This window comes from Spinacia oleracea, chromosome 4, assembly GCF_020520425.1.
Source record: "Spinacia oleracea cultivar Varoflay chromosome 4, BTI_SOV_V1, whole genome shotgun sequence".
NCBI classification, from domain to species: domain Eukaryota; kingdom Viridiplantae; phylum Streptophyta; class Magnoliopsida; order Caryophyllales; family Amaranthaceae; genus Spinacia; species Spinacia oleracea.
The window spans coordinates 168,887,116-168,905,456 of record NC_079490.1 but is presented as its reverse complement, the minus strand read 5'-3'; the positions used below and the strand labels follow the sequence as shown (position 1 = coordinate 168,905,456).

The 18,341-nt window shown below is 33.6% G+C and overlaps 1 pseudogene; it reads right to left on the bottom strand.

Moving 5' to 3' along the window:
- Nucleotides 1-2,449: 2,449 nt before the first annotated feature.
- LOC110784212 (uncharacterized) lies at nucleotides 2,450-17,848 on the bottom strand (annotated as a pseudogene).
- Between the last annotated feature and the right edge of the window lie 493 nt (nucleotides 17,849-18,341).

The window sequence follows — 18,341 nt, the reverse complement described above, 5'->3', positions numbered from 1 at the left end:
GGGAACACTAATATAAGTACTTCCTCCATTTTTTAATTGCACTATCTAGGTTTTAGCACTATTCTCATATTTATATATATTTATTCTTTGTGATTTATATGTAAGGAAAATATATTCATGTGGGATCTTGTTAGATTCATCTCAAAATATGCTTCCATATTATTAAATTTTTATAATTTTTTCAAATGTATAATGAGAGATATTAGTGGTTAAAATAGTGAATTGGCAAACGTGAAATCTCGGATGATGCAATTAATAAAAAATGGAGGAAGTATACTAATATAAACTGAAAACTTCCATCTTGTACCCGAATATATTTAAAGTAATTAACATGCATTCAAGGGGACTTTTTTATGCTCATTTGATAGTTTGATTACTTGACGAGTTTTGCTCAATTGGACTAAAACGAACATTATCAAAATATCGTTGGATTCATTGAGATAGTATCATAATATAAAGGATAATATATCGTTTATATTATAACGATTATGTAAATATACTTAAAATAAATATGAGTATATTTATTGTGTGACCATAAGATGTTTTCTTTGTTAAATTTTACTTGTATGCCGTTTCAAACAGTCTGATTAGGAATCTTAGAATATCGTATTTCAAGACTATCTTACACCCTTGTTTGGTACTAAGGGAGTCATAATCATGATTTATTATATGGATGGTTGGACAATAATGCAGTACTAATTACGATATTAAAATTGTATTAAGCAACTAATCTCTTGACAACGTACGTACTTGAAAATGGTTAACAAGATCATAAACTATTCTTATTCTTTACAAGAATCTATGTAGTTCCACATGCATGGTAAGTAGACGTTAACCAATAGATAAATAAATAATTTTATGGGGGTAACAAAATTGATTCCTAGGATAAATAATGCACTAAACATGCCTGGTCGGGATTAATTGTATGAGATTTCATTAGTAAAATGTGTTCTAAACATGTCCACTTCGAAAGCATTAATCATGATGACCCCAATATATATATATATATATATATATATATATATATATATATATATATATATATATATTTGTTACGTCCCATCAAATGTTAACAAATATTTATTTTCTTTTACATTTAGGAAAAAATCTCTATCGATTTTGTGAATATACACCGTTTATCTGTCAAATGAACCTCTAAAATGCTAAAGGTTAGGTATCAAAATAGAGAGACTCAGTGGTGATCAATAAAAGTAAATATAACGTCTATTGTACGTAGTATAAGATAACTCTATACAAATTCCGTATCCATTTAAAATACTTTTTTTTTCCTGTAAATCCTTTTAGAAAATTTTTATTGTATATATTTTTTTAAATTCTTAACCCCATGCATGATATGATGTGCATTTAAATATAATTGCTAATGGATCGGAGGAGGGACACTACAAGAAACTGTACCATTAACGACGGGAAATCCCGTCGTTAAAGGCCAATAATCGTTGATTGATGACGGGATTTCCTGTCGCGAACCCGTCATAAAAGAAAGTCATCGTTAATGGAAAATTCCGTCGTTAACTCGTCGTAAAAGACATTTACAACGGTTGTTCCCGTCTTTGTTTGGTTGTTAGCCCCGTCGCAAAAACCTTTTTGACGGGATTTTTTACCTGTACTAATTATATTGTCATTAAAGATACAAGTTCTTGTAGTGGGAGGATTCTGACTTATCAAGTCTTGACAATGGTAAGAAGAAAACATGAGATAATGACTTATACGAAGTTGCCATTGAAACACCATCCATCTTCCAAAAAAAAAACTGTTGACCAAATTTGCATTGATGTACAAGTCAACGGGAAATTGATGAATTGGTGGCCTTCTAGATGAGTTTTAAGCCCTATATTACATCCTTTCGCATGCCTTTTTCCCACCCTTTTGGTTTTTCTCCAACTTTGTTGTTAATTTGTCTATTTTGTCGACTACAAAAAGTGTGTGATGGCCTTTTCCAATTCAAAATTGAGTGGTCATTTTGCTTCTATCGTAGATTTTGGCCCTTTGCTTTTACTATTAATTATCAAATTAGTAGTAATAGTAGTCGTCCAAGAATATCATCTTTTATAATAAAGTATATGTGTCACGTGGAATCCCCTCTCACAGAAAGTATGACATGTTATCAACTTTACAAGAAATATGCTTATAAAATTTTGCATAGTAAGTCTTCAACATGAGACCAACAAGATGTAAGATAGAAGTCTTACATTTTTAGCCAACTATTTGTTATGATTTTTTATTCCACGTCAAAAATTATAAAACTTGAAATAATGAATGTTTATTACGAAGTATTATGTACTAACTACTAACCCTTATTATTATTTTATACTTTCACTGGCTGCAGATGGGCAAAACATTTTAATTTGACACCAAATTAAATAATTTTTAAGTGAAAAAAATACAGAGTAGTTCAACATAACAATTATTCAAAGTAGAAACCGGAGCATCGCCCTGACTACACACTAGTTATCAATTATTTGTTGCATGAATGCATACATATATTCACGAATTAATAATAAACACGTGTACAAGCATTTAAGGTCGGGTGAATAAATATATTGAAAAATTCTGACACTTTTTACCCATACATCCAATTATTGTAGGCCAGACTTATTGAGAGTAAGGGGGTTGATAAATGAGTTCTCACCCCCAAAGAGTCCTCTAGTGAGAATTGATTCATAACCTTGAAAGTTGAAATGTTGTAAGTATTGAGAAATAAATTAAGGAACTAATGTGACACATATCATGCATATCATTTCTTTAAAATCACTAAACACTTTTAGTTTCCGACAACGGTTGTCGTGTCCGGCTTTTTTGCTCTATCCTCTGCCACCACCACACCGCCGGTAGCCTCCTCTTCTACCGCCGCGTCCCTAAACTTCTTGTAAATATCACTCTTGTAAAACTTTCTTGTTCTAACCACCAAAATCAATGAAACAAACATACCAAAAACAGTTGCTAATGTGATGATAAGAAAGGCTAAACGGAAACACTCTTGCCCAACGCAATTCAACTCTTCCCCTTCTAACCTGGAACGGCCCAAAGCCTTCATTTGCCTTGTTGCTTCTTTATCATATAAATTGCCCGTCAGTCCGTCACACGCACATTGAGAATATAACCTCCTATTGGGCTTGCCACAGACCCAAAATTATACAAAGTTGCGTAATATTTAAGCCCAAATAGCTCAGAGATAATGCCGAAGAGTAACGGCCATTGGGCCCCAAGAGTAAACCCAATAATTATAGATGCAACATAAAGCCCATTGTGCACGTTGAAGGCAATCAAAAGATGCCCAACACAAGAGAGTAGGAGCATGAAAGTGAGAAAAAGAGGTCTTGGAACCTTGTACTTCTTTAACAAGTGCTCCGAATAGAAACCCGACACGACACGACACGACACGACCTAAGTAGTTCCATATACTCACTAAGGATACAAAAGTGCTTATGCTCTTGTCAGGATACCCGAGCGATGACCCGATTTAATCCAAATTGTCAATAGCGGTCAACGTACCGCCAACTCCACATATGGTAGTAATAAATAAAATGAGCATGTCTATACTGAATAACGCTTGTAAAATAGTGTAATCCTCACCTCGTTCTGGAGGACGAAAGACATTTTGAAAACACGAATCTGCCTCTCTTGGCATTATAGATATCTCATGGGATGCACGGGGAGACGACAAATTAGGAAGATGCTTAACCTTTTCTTCTTCATCCTCACCATTGTTTATGACGACATTTACTAACACTTGTTGCTTCTTCTTCCATACCCTATACTCTTCTTTTACCACAGTGTAAATTGGTAAAAGGAGTAAAATGAGAACCACTATACCACTTCCTATAAACTCATTTCGTTTGAAGGTTAATTGCTTTTGAAGTATGATCATGATCATGAGAAAAGCTAGCGGCGAGGCCAAGGGAGATGTATAGGATCTCATAGAATATTTTGACCTCATTTTTTTGTCTAACAACTTTCATGAAACGGATGGTGCGTAGGAATGCAAGTGAAATCGCAGCCGGTAGCCAACCAATAAGGAGGATTAGAGATTTGGAGTTGTTATTACCATACAATGCGAGGTAGAATTGGGTTATGAATTTATGATAGCACCACTTAGACCAACAAAGCCCTTAAGTAAGCCTAAGACCACTCCTCGGCTTTCGGGGAATTGAAGTTCTTCACGCATGTAACAAGTGCACTGGAGTGGTGTTTGCAAATGATTGAGAGTTTCCACCTACATATAATACGAGAAACCATTTACTTTCGGGCTAACTCATATTAGGTTTCAATATATTGGCAGAAAACATTTTTCAAAGAAAAAAAAAGCAATTTCAAACTTTTTCTTTTGTTGAATTGGCTCGTTACTATTCCTTAGAAAGTCATGTAGAAATAAAATGAGAGTAGATCGGTGAGTGAGGATGGATGGGAGGAGAGAAAAGGGAGGGAAATCGGAAAAGTGCTTTTTGTTAAATGACCAACTCAATCAAAAGTTTAAGATGACGGTTGAAAGCTTGAAGCATCAAGGTTAGTTTTATACTCTATCAAGCCACCTCATATTGGTGCGATATTTTCGGAACGGAGAAAATATTTGTTTATCATTTTGCCCTAACTTACTTCCTTCAATTAAATATTTTATGGTATGTGAATGCATGATTTCGATCACAAATATCTTAATTATCGATAACCCATACTTCACGGCATCCCATGTTTGTAGTTAAAGTGACAAAGGTGAAATTATAATACTAATACATGGAGTAGATCTCTGTACTGTATGTCTAGACCGTCTAGCTAGCTAACTACTCCGTATTAGCTAGCTAGCTTCTTGCTCACGTGGAGACGTGGAGTACACAATGCAAATTAGCTACTTCTCCGAGTCAAAAGTCAAATTAACCAAGATTCAATTAATGATTTATTAGGTAATCATAAATTTGTTGGTTATTAACGTTGTTCGAGCTGTAGATATTTAGTTGCCACAATCTTACATGTCGAAGTTTAATTGGCGCATATGAACGCCACGTAGGGTATATGTCATCGGAATATTTTTACTATTAATGTACTATTTTTACTATGAATATATGTGAATAAGGTATTTGATATAAAGAAGGAAACAAATTAGAATATTAAGATTTTTCTACCTTTGTTTGAAACATGTATAATAGGTTATAGATTTACACTCAAATGAGAAAACACCTTATAATGAGAAGAATGAGAAGAACTCCTAGCCATTGGATGATTTTATATCTAACGAACACTAACACCTCCGCGTCATTAAGGATATTAAGGAAACTATATGCTTTGTTTGCTTCTGTGAAGTTGTGCATGGCAGCAACAATATTGGTATTAAAAATGTAAAATCAAATCACCATCATCACCATCATCACCATCATTACAACTTTCGTAAGAAACTACGGACTAGTTAAGTTTGGTAACTCCACCTCCCAAATTCTCATTATTATCCTCTGATATACATTAAAAAAATTGAGAAAATACCTTCATTGAAAAATTTAAATATCAATTAATTAATCAAATTAATTAAACATTAAAAAATGACAACCAAATACAAAACATCATCAATCAACCAAAATGTGAAAGACACGCACAGTACTTCTTGTTGTTGTATGGTGGTTCATTCTAATTTCATGAGTCGTCACTAATTAGTTAAAGTGCATGCATAAAAGTGGTCTGACCGTTAGACCATCTTTCCTAAAAATTTGTATATATGTAATGGGACGTTTTGTTGTCTTTAATGCAGTTCTATAGCTAAGTTTCTATGAATGTATTGTGTTCCTAAAATGCCACCGACATCACAAAGTAGTACACCCGACTAGGAGTAACATTATCTTACTTATTTGCACAAATGAGTAAATTTATTTTGCTCATTTGCATAAATGAGTACATTTATTTTTCTCAGTTGTATAAATAAGTAAATTTATTCTGATCATTTGCACAAATGAGTAAATTTAAATGGGTAAATTTATTTTGCTCATTTACCCAAATGAGCAAACTTTTTTACTTTTTAAACAAAGAGTTGCATCAAACCTATATCTTTGTGCGATTATTGTGCACTCGCACAAAGCTCTACCAAGGCACTACTAATACTTGAAGAAAAAAAAACGAAACGAATAGTCATTTGACCGATTCCTATTCCTGCGTTCCTTTTGTCATCAAGATTATATCCAAACAATAGTCATTTGAGAGTTTGAGTAATATGAGATGTTAAATTTTAAATCGAAACTATAATATTCGCTCATTTAGACACGATGAACAAAAGTTTAAAATTGAACTTTAATATTTGCTCATTTTAAAAACAATGAAAAAATGTTTATAATCCGAACTTTAATATTTGCTCATTTAACAGAATGAGCAAAAATTTAAAATCGAAACTATAATATTTGCTCATTTAGACACAATGAGCAAAACTTTTAAACCCGAGCTTTAATATTTGCTCATTTAGACACAATGAGCAAAATTTTAAAATCCGAACTTTAATATTTGCTCATTTAGACACAATGAGCAAAAGTTTAAAGTTCGGATTTTAATATTTGCTCATTTAGACACAATGAGCAAATGTTTAAAATCCGAACTTTAGTATTTTTTCATTTAGACACAATGGGCAAAAATTTAAAATCAAAACTATAATATTTGCTCATTTAGACACAATGAGCAAAACTTTAAAGTTCGGATTTTAATATTTGCTCATTTAGACACAATGAGCAAATGTTTAAAATCTGAACTTTAATACTTGCTCATTTAGACACAATGAGCAAAAATTTAAAATTGAAACTATAATATTTGCTCATTTGGATACAATGAGCAAAATTTTAAAATTGAAATTATAATATTTGCTCATTTAAACACAATGAGCAAAAATTTAAAGTTCGAATTTTAATATTTGCTCATTTAGACACAATGAGCAAAACTTTAAAATCCGAACTTTAATATTTGCTCATTTAGACACAATGAGCAAAACTTTAAAATTCGAACTTTAATATTTTCTCATTTAGACACAATGAGCAAACGTTTAAAATAAGAACTTTATTTGGATACTCTGTTAGTCGTTGACGTAGATTTGCTCATTTAATTTTTTTTGCTCATTTAATTTATTTTGCTTATTTGTATTTTTTTTTTGCTCATTTGTACGTTTTTTTTTTTTGCTTATTTAAAATTTTGCTCATTTAAACACAATGAGCAAAACTTTAAAGTTCGGATTTTAATATTTGTTCATTTAGACACAATGAGCAAAAATTTGCTCATTTAGAAACAATGAGCAAAAATTTAAAATCGAAACTATGATATTTGCTCATTTAGACACAATGAGCAAAAATTTAAAATTGAAATTATAATATTTGCTCATTTAGACACAATGAGCAAAAATTTAAAGTTCGGATTTTAATATTTGCTCATTTAGACACAATGAGCAAAACTTTAAAATCCGAACTTTAATATTTGCTCATTTAGACACAATGAGAAAAAATATCAAAATCAAAACTATAATATAGCTCATTTAGACCCAATGAGCAAAAATTTTAGTTTCGATTTTAATTTTTTGCTCATTTAGACATAATGAGCAAACGTTTAAAATAAGAACTTTATTTGGATACTCTGTAAGTCGTTGACGTAAATTTGCTCATTTAATTTATATATTTTTTCCCCTCATTTGTATGTTTTTTTTCTTCTTATTTACACAAAGTGAGTAAATTTTCCCAAACTTTTGCTTCTCACCCCTCTTCATTTTTATCCTGCTTCCTACTAATCATCATAAACAAAAATAGAATCATGTTAATTCATCCCAATGAAATCCAATTCTATCTCTTGTGTAGCCTTTGTCCAACAATATGCAAATGAAATTAATTATTCTTTTTCTCTCTCTCTCTCTTTAATTATTTTTTATTCTCCCTCCTCTTCCATTCTTCTCTGCCCAAGAAACCAAAATTTTCGGTAAAGACTAAAGAATCAATCCTCCATCAAAGTTGGTGCTTTCTATTTTGTTAAAGAAATTCAAGATTGAGTTTTCGGATGAACCAATTTTGTAATTTTGTTGGGGTTTTTCCCCAATGTATGAATGAACCTTGAATTTTTATGGGTTTTGCTCAGAATTAGCCAATTTTGATTTATGGGATGTTAGTTCGAGTGTAAAAAGAACAGGGAAAATCGATTCATCATGAATTTCTTCGGTTATCTTTGATCTTCAGATGAGCAATCAGAGGAGAGAAAATTGATAGTCTTCTTAATTGAGTATGGAGGAGAGAGAAAAAATAGATGGGGTTTATTTGGGTGAAATATGGAGGAGAGAGAAAAGATGGGTATGCTTTTATTTGGCTGCTCAATTCATTGACTTTCTCAGTGCTTGTAATTTGCTACGAAATGTACTTCGTATGAAGTTAATGAACCACATAACTGGAGCCGTTAGATTAAATTATTTGGAGGCTTAGGATCTCTTCTCATCCTTCTCATTTTAAGGATCTTCTCATTGGAGGGGGACCCATAGGTTATATAAGTTAAATATTTTAGTTTCCAGTTTAAATCATAACACATAAGCATATCATGTCATAATTGTTACACGGCTTAAAGATCGCATGTTGCGACCTTTATCATTTTCGTCGTACATGAGTTTACCGGGAAAAAATATTGGAGTACAAATTATGAAACAACGTAACCCAAAAGAAAATTATAAGGATATTAAGGAATTGAACAAATTAATGAACGAATTATAATTTTTTTAACTTAATTAGGCACATACCTATGCAAATATACAAGCACATTTGCCACACAGTAGGTTTCGCTATACGCTCGGTAACAGCAAGCCAGATCATGAAGAAGCCAAAGAAGTTAAGGATCGAACCCACGGCTAGAACCACCCAAGGTGGTGCGATTGTTTCTTGGACCAGATCTAAGATTTTTTGTAACCTTGGTGGCCCAATCTGAGAACCAAAGGCCAACGGTCGGGTTCAGACCCTTGTTTTGGAGGATGAGGTTGATAGTAGCACCTACAAATCTATGATAGCCTCGATTCCTTGAATGAATATCTGAAAGCATGAGGGGTGGTCTTGACTCTTGAGGTGATTGCAAATTGCAATGACAGTTTGTGCGATTAGCTTATAACTTAGAAGAGACTTAGGGTGGTTAATTAGAGCTTTTTGAATGCTCCCAAGTGATCAGAAAGATCACAACCCACAATTTCAACACAACTTTCTTTACATAAATAGCAAGGGACTAAAAACAGCAAGCTCAAAGTCATAACTTCACAAAATTAGTTAGTATTTAGGTGATTAATAAAAGGAATTCTCCTTCACATATCACCTCGATACAAGACAAGAAATCAATCCAAGATCAACTGAAAAAACAACATTCTAAGCATAAACCCATACAAAAGACCAACGATTATCATCCATGATAAATTCCTAACATTTTACACAACTAATCAATGAAATTCACAAAATTCATTGAAAACAAATTACCACAAAGCCAAAGATTGTAATGCAGGAGAAATATAGAATGTATACCTTTCTCGACTTCATTCCAAGCTTACATAGCTTGGCTCCAAACCATTGCCACCACCAGCACCACCTTGCTGAACTACCGAACCCGAACTGCTATTATTCAATTCAAAGCTACCAAACAGCCTAAAAGGCTACGACAACGAAATACATAAAGAGGATAAATTAAGAACAACACATGAGATGAAAATTACCCACCCTTAAAGATGATTTTTAATTAACAATTTTCCTCGTCAAACTATTTTTCCAAACCCTATGAATCGCAAATGAAAATCACCCACCTTGAAAACATGACATTGTCTCATAACTAACAAGCATTTTTTATAATATGAATTCTAATTAGAAACTTTAACAAATTGCAATGAAATTTGTACCTTAACAACTTGAAGAGGAGTAGGTGAAGCACCGAGCAGTTGAAGAGCCGACTGAGGGTTCTAGATGCGTAAGCGATGAGATATAGGGTTGCGCCTCCGCACGCTTTCTACCGGAGTCACTAATTGAACACCCTCGATCTCCAGCTGTACTCTTGCCACCAGATATTTGGTTGCGTCGTTCCCACGAATATAATTCAATGTGAGGAAACAAGAAAATGGTGTTGCTTCACAATTTCTCTATTAGGTTTTTGGCAAAGAAAAAATACCGGATTTTTCATTAGAGTAATGAAAAACGGCGAGAGATAGGTCAGATGAATCAGATGATGGTTCTAGAATACTTTTGCTTTTTGATTTTTTTTTAAGGAAAATTTCAAAATTACCACCTTACAAAGTCCACCTTTTCAAACTTACCACCTTATAAAAATTTCATATAAAATTACCACCTTATAAAATCACAAATCTTCAAAGTTACCACTTGTTAACAGATTTTGTCAATTTTTTCGTTAACAGGTGGTAACTTTGAAGGTTTATTTATGCTTTTCCTCCAAAATTTACACTTTTGGGTTTAAAATTACCACCTTATAAAATCACAAACCTTCAAAGTTACCACCTGTTAACGGAAAAATTGACAAAATCCTCAACAGGTGGTAAATTTGAAGGTTTGTGATTTTATAAGATGGTAATTTTAAATTAAAGTTTAATAAGGTGGTAAGTTTGAAAATGTGGACCTTATAAGGTGGTAATTTTGAAAATTTCCTTTTTTTAATTCATGCATTATAGTTGTGGCTCACAAGTCACAAGCATTGTAATGGTCATTTTTTAAGTTTTCAATTCAATTATTGAGAATTGCAATGAAGCGGGAAAGGGAAAAATGAGCCGGCAACGAAAATTTTTACCATTAATAAAAATAGTTGGTGAAAATATCGTTGGTATAAATACCTTTTTGCCAACAAAATAGAAACTTATGTTGGTATAAGATGGATTTTTGGGGACTCCATACAGTTAAGGCAACAAACAATATATCTGTTGGTAATATTAACTATTACCAACAAATATAATCATTGTTGGTAGATTTCTGTTGTAAAAAGTTCATTTTCTTGTAGTTAATTTTCCGCAAATTAATGTATGGTGGAAAATCACTCAATGCCATTCCCCCAATGCCTTTAAATACCCAATTTCAAATCTCTTTAACTCATCAAAACAAAATTTAATTTCCTTATCTTGTTAGCATCATCTCAACTATTTAATAAAAAAATAAAAAGAAGAAGAAAATAGAAAAGAATCATTTAATCCGTCTCCTACACTTTTTTTATATAATTTCTCTACCCTTCGTATAGCTAATCATCACTTTGAATAATTTTTAATGGAGTCTTACATCCTAAAGATCACCGTTATTCTTTATGTAAAGCACATTATTTTTTTTCTTAGTTAATGATATCATGATTTTCTTCTTTATATTACTTTACTTATGCGAATATTTTTGTCTTATTCTTTTATTTTAATTTATGCAGATAGCAATAACAGCTACGGAAGCGACACTTTTACTTCCTACAGGAAGTGTATTAGGAGGGAGCTTACAACATGGAGGTAAATATTATTGAAAATATAACTGAAATTTTCAAACAACTTCTTCTTTCTCCACCCTTTAACCTTCCTTTTAAAAGAATAAATAAAATGAAGATTTTTTTTTACAAACACATTGTAATTTATACGGCCTCTGTAAAGTGCTATAAAAAAAATTAAAGAATTTAATTTTTACATTTATATTGTATTTAGATAAACTTAATCTTTATCTAACTATCATTTTTTGTAGGTGGTGCAAACATTGGTGGTAATTTTGATATTAGCCATCAACAACAAATTGGAGTTTCTGGTGGACTTAATAAGGGAATTTATGTCGGAGGTCAAGGGGCGGCACAAGGGACAATACAAGGTCAAGCACAATTGGGTTCTGAATCCAATATTAAAGAGAAAGTTTCAGGTTCAGGCCAAGGGTCAGGTTCAACCCATGGTCAAGTTGGTTTGGGTGGTGGCGGCCAAGGTAATACTCGTTTGGGTAGTAGCCTTAACGTTGATAAACAATTTAGAGGTTCTATAGGCGCTGGTGTTGGTGCAAATGTTGGAAATCCATCTTCAAGCCAAGTATCAGGTTCTTTAGACACTAGTCTTGATGCTAAAGCGAGAGCTTCAGGCCAAGCTAATTTGGGTGGTAACAATAACCTTAATGAAAAAAGTGGAGGTTCAGTTGACTCTAGTTTTACTGCAAAAACAAGAGTTTCGGGTTCAGGCCAAGGTTCGGGACAAGGTCAAGCTCAAGATCAAGCTCAATTCGATAAAAAAATTAATTCTGATAAAAAAAGTGAAGGATCGGGTTCAATTCAGGCATCAAATTTAAGCAAAGGATCAGGCCACAATCAAGCACAATTAGGTGGCAATGTCAACTTTGATAAAAAGAACAAAGGATCAGTAGGCTCTAATATGGGTGTTTTAGGTTCTGGTGAAAAACCAGACTCAAGCAAAAGTCAAACATCAAAATCAGGAAAAGCATCAGGCACGTCTGGTTCAGGATCCACACCTAGCCAAGGCTCTATTAAAAAATCAAAACAAGAATCACAACTAGGACAAGTAACTGGTGAATCTTCCAACAAGTATCATGGACAAGCATCTGACGAGTCTTCTACAAGTTCATCTAATCATTCATTTGGAAAGTCTTCTGTCCAAACATCTAATAAGTCTTTTGAAAAATCTTCAGACAAGAAAGCAAGTCGATCATCGACCGGAAAAAATACAAATGAACTAAAACCTGGCAAAAATTTAGAAAATTCTACGGGAAAGAAATCTAGTCCATCACCGAAAACAACTCTGGTACAAGGATCGGGCCAAGCATCTGACCAATCTTCTAAATCATCTTCAACACATGGTTCAAGTCAAACTACGAGTAAATCATATGGAACATCTAAAGATCATATATTTAAGAAATCTTCTGGACAAGGATCAGGCCAAGTCTCAGGAGAATCATCAAACAAAGAGAAATCATCTAATCAATCCTTTAAAATTGGAAAATCAACTAAAAAAATTCCAGGAGTTTTTTCAGGTCATCAAGCATCCGGTGAAGCATCTGGAAAATTTTCAAGCCAAGCATCTGGGGGAGCTCATGAAAAGTCTTCAACACAAGGATCAAGTAAATACCTTGATAAATCTTTGGGATCATCTACAAAACAAGGGTCATTTGGGAAAAGTTCAAACCAATTCTCTAGTCATCATAAAAATTCCTCAAAGCATGCATCAAATAGTTTTTCTTCGACGTCTTCAAGCAACTCTTCTGGAAAATGCACATGCCAAGATTCAACTAACCCGTCATCCGGTCAACCTTCTAGGAAACTCTTAGTTAATGCCTAGTCGAAAAAAATAATAAAAGAGGGCATATAATAATATTATATATCACTCTATTTTATTATTTACTAGTTTATGTGTCACATGCATAATAATTACAATGGATCTTACTAATATATCATAGAGTCTGTAATCATATCATGACACATGGCGATATATTCATTTAATATATTTATATAATTATTTTATGATTCTACATTATATGCACATTTTATAGTATTGTTTTTTCTCCTTTTTGTAAGTTATACACGGAGCATTAATATAAGAGGATATTAATATAAGAGGATATATATATATATATATATATATATATATATATATATATATATATATATATATATATATATATATATATATATATATATATATATATATATATATATATATATATATATATATATATATATATATATATATATATATATATATATATACATAACAGGGAAGCGACAATACCATTCCGTTCACGTTTAAAAAAGTACTATTCTTTAAAAAAAATACCATTTCTTTAAAAAAAAATATCATTGTTATATTTTTTTGCTGATATGTTTTTACAAAAATATCACAACATTGGGTTTTTACTTCCTCATATATATAGCAGAGCATCAACTAAAATAGTAATATTTCACAATTAAAGGAATATTCTTATTTTTCACTTATAAATATAATCCATGGTTGAAAAAAAGTTACGCAAATCAACAAATATCCATTTAGATCCACTAACAAAATGATGAAGACATGGAGTATGATTCTGATCCTGAAGAAGACATAGATGATCCTGAAGATCAAGATCTCACCCCAGAGCACTACAACAAAAGGAATGATCGTCGTGATACCTTTAGCATTTGAGTATTGTAATAGCTAGTACTTATTTTTGGTTGAATAATAAAGTGACAAAGCTACTATTTATGGTTTTAGTAATTCATTCTTTATGGTTTAGCGAATAAAGTACTATCCAAAGGATGTAGTATTCTATCATTGAAGTAATAAAAGCTTTAGATTCTTTTCGTTACCCTAAATTCTAAGTTTTGAATTTAAGTTGAGTGATTATCGCAAAGGGATTTAATGTTATTTCTTCAATGAAATTTTACATGTAGAGTGGCTGAATTCTCTACCACTTAAATTTTTGTGATGCAAACAAAGCGGAAATTGGCCCAAAGTAGGCGTCACTTTCCCATTAGGGTCCGAAATTTTGTGACCAATTGTGCTATTGTTTTGACTTGTTTTGATTGGTGCAATACTTTAGTAAGGTCGTGCCCAACCCAGTCTTTGAAGTTAGTCTTTTATTTTATTTAGGAGAAGGGACATGGCTAACCAAGATATTGCGGATGTGGTTAGGCAATTAGCTGAAATAGTGAAAAACTTGGCACAAAATAGAAACAACCTAGTACCTGATCCGGCTGGGGAGATGTTTAAGAAGGTGGCTCAAAGTAAGCCTCCTCTGTACTAAGGGGAGATTGACCCAAGCGTACTTGAGAATTAAGGGAATTTGATAAGCTAATAGTAGCGGTAAACTGTCCAGAAAACTTTAGGGTGAATAGTGTTGTATATTACCTTAGGGGAGAAGCTGACCTATGGTGGCCAAGATGTGAAAATACTTTGAGAGCTACACCTAGATTCGGGTGAGAATCATTTAAGGTTGCATTGAGAAATAAGTTTTACCCGTTGTACCTGAAAAAGCAGAAGGCTCGGGAATTCATTGAATTGAAGATGGATGGGATGTCTGTAACTGAGTACTATTCTAGATTCATAGAGTTGTCTAGGTTTGCACCGAAAGTGGTGGCAACGGAAGAGCTTAGGGCTCAGAGATTTGAGAGTGGATTAACTATGGATCTGCAAATGATGCTTGCTGGAGAGACTTTTACTTCTCTCGATACCTTGTATGGGAAAGTTGCCCATCTGTATGGGCTCCAACAAAGGAAGGAAGGAGTTGGTGAAAAGAGGAAATATGTTGGGAACCAGAATCAGGGTGGTAACCAACAAAACCAACACAATTTTAAGAAGAATAAGGGGAACAATCAGTTACAATTCAAAGGGAATGACAGTGGAAATCGAAACAATTTCCACAACAATGGTGGCAATAGGAACCAGTCTGGAGGAAATGGAAATAAAACCATAGTTTTTGAGTGCAGATGTTGCCATAATAATCACCCAGGGAAAGATTGTGATGGAATCCAGTGATATGTAGATTCTGTGAGAAGCTTGGGCATAGGGCATTTGAATGTTGGGCCAAGAATGGGAAACCTAACCAGGACAACTCTCAGAATAACCGTCAGAACAACAACCGGAATAACCAAAACCATAATGGAGGGAATAATGGAAATAATGGTGGAAACCAGAGAGGTTACCAAGGCGGTAACAATAACAGCAATGGCCAGAACAATGGAAAGTCTGGGGGAAACTATCAGCAAAATGGGAACCGAAAAAATAATGGAAATGCCAATGGAGGTGGCTATAACAAAGGAGTTTCCCAAGGAAAGCTAAATGTGATCACTAGGCAAGATGCAGAAACTTCATCTGACATCATAACCGGTACTTTTTCTATTAACTCCATTTTTGTCAAAGCACTATTTGATTCAGGTGCAACTTATTCGTTTATATCAGTGGGTATTCTGGAGAAACTAGGATTGAAAGAACCTGAAGCAATTGTGGTACCCATAGTTATACCAACTGGTAGGATAGTAAAGTGTACTAAGATTTATAGAGATGTGCCTTTAACGATAGCCAAAACCGTGTTCTTATCTAGCCTAATCGAGTTTGAATGGGGAGAACTAGATGTGATTTTAGGAATGGGTTGGTTGGCAATGTTCAAAGCCAAGATTGAATGTGAGAAACAGAAGATTCATTTGAGGTCTAGCTTAGGGAAAATAGTGTCCTATCGTCGTTTTGGAAAGCCTAGAAGAGTAGGAATCATCACGATAATGGAACTCGTGAAGCTAGTCAGTAAAGGAAACCCATTGTTCTTGTGCAATGTGAGAGACCTTGACCATGCTATTAAGGAACAACCTGAGGACATTGCGGTAGTGAATGAATTTCTAGACGTGTTTCCGGAGGAGATCCCGGGAATGCCGCCTAATTGACCTATTGACTTTACCATAGACTTAGCACCTGGAACTGCACCTATTTCGAAAGCTCCATACCGAATGGATCCAAGAGAAATGAGTGAGTTGAAAGGTGTAATACCCTGAAATTTTTAAACATAATTTATTAAAATTAAAAATATTTATTAGCTTGATTTCGTTTTAAATAATTATGAATAATCGAATTTCGTTATTTTTAAACGTTTTACGATTTATTTTAAACGATAAATTTATAAACGAAAATTTATTTATTTTTCGTTAACGATATTCTTTATAAAGAATTATTTTAGCTAAACATTTCTATTTTTAGTAGTTTCCAAAAATAGCAACAAAATTTATGAACTTTAGTCCAACCATTTGAAATTACGAAAATTCCCTTGGAGCACCAAGATTCCATTTCCCTTTTCTTCTCTTTGCTCTCCACGTACAAAGCAAGAATGAAGAAAATTCTTCATTCCTCTTCTTCCCTCAATTTAGTCCACGTTCAATCCTTAACTTCTAAGAAAACTTCTTTTTCATTCACTCTTCTTGACCCTATAATTAGTCACAAATTGTCCCACTTTGCTCAAACCAAAATCAGTTAACCAAAGATCACTCCTCTTGCTTTCTCTTCTCTGTTCGATCGACCATCGCAACCACCACCGTCCACCACCACCCTTACCTGCTGCCCATCATCATCCCAACCACCTACCACCAGTGGCGGTGCTAGTAAGGGTTCAGTGGGTTCAACTGAACCCTTACTAGCGAAAAAAATAAATCAGGCAGATTTTAAAAAAACAAAAAAACAGGTTAAGTAATAGAGAAAGCTCAATGTGACACAAACAACATGGGCGCTGCAGCGGTTTTTGCTTTAGTTATCAAAGCAAAGGTCAAGGGTTCGACTCCCTATACTCCCATTTTTTTCGGCCTCTCCTGCTTTTTTTTGGTTTCTAAAGCAGCCCACGACTCTTAACACTCTAACAGAGTAACAACCCCCAAATATCAAAACTTAATTTTTTAAATGTTATTGTAATAGAATATGAGAACCATGAATTATTAGTTGTAATTTGGATTTTGGATTTTGGATTTTATTATATGCGTCCGAGGATTTCGAACCCATAATGAGAAAATCCTGGCACCGCCACTGCCATCAGTAGACCAGCGGGTATCCCTACAGTGGACCCTAAATCCTTGAAAAAACTAAGGAGGTTAAGGGTAGTTTGGTCATACCCTAGGGACGTTTTTATATCCTTGGAGTACAACCCAAACATGTAGATGGCTCCCGCCGCAGACATTACTAGGATGGTGGAAAACACCATGAACCACCGCCCTATTAAGACTTGCACTACGAAGTTTTTCCCACCACCGCCTCTGCCACCTCCGACCGCCATGGCCTGCATGCTACGTATACAGAGATGAGGAACAATGCTATGTGCAAGAAGTGTATAAAATTGAGTTTACTAATAAGTTTGAAGTAAAGATGTATGCACTACTACGTATATATATAACGTAAGGTTGGACAGAAAGTTTTAAAATGCAAATAGACGGTTCACACGATTTGATGTTGAAGCTAGCTAGTATTTGTATAATCTAGTTACCTTTGATCAAATTATTATTTGAATATTGTAAGCTGTCTTACTTACTGTACTTAATACTCGTATAATTAGCCACGTTCTTGTCATTAGTCTGTTTATTTAGTTAAAGAAAGACTATGTAATTCAACACGACTATACGTTTATACATACTTACGTAGAACTACGTACGACATTATATTATTGTTACTTCTTTGTATATTGATATTACGTATCTAGGTAGTACATTATTTGTCATTGATAAAATAGTAGAGGGTTAATCACTTAATAAGTCCAAGGGGTTACTCCCCTTATTGCCATATGATTTTAAGGTGGAACCACCTACGGTCTCGTTAAATGGACTCTCTCTCGAAGGCGGGTGTGACCCAAACCCGAAATAAGCTTATGTAGAATAACCACAAGCCGCTCATTGACATGCTCCCCTAT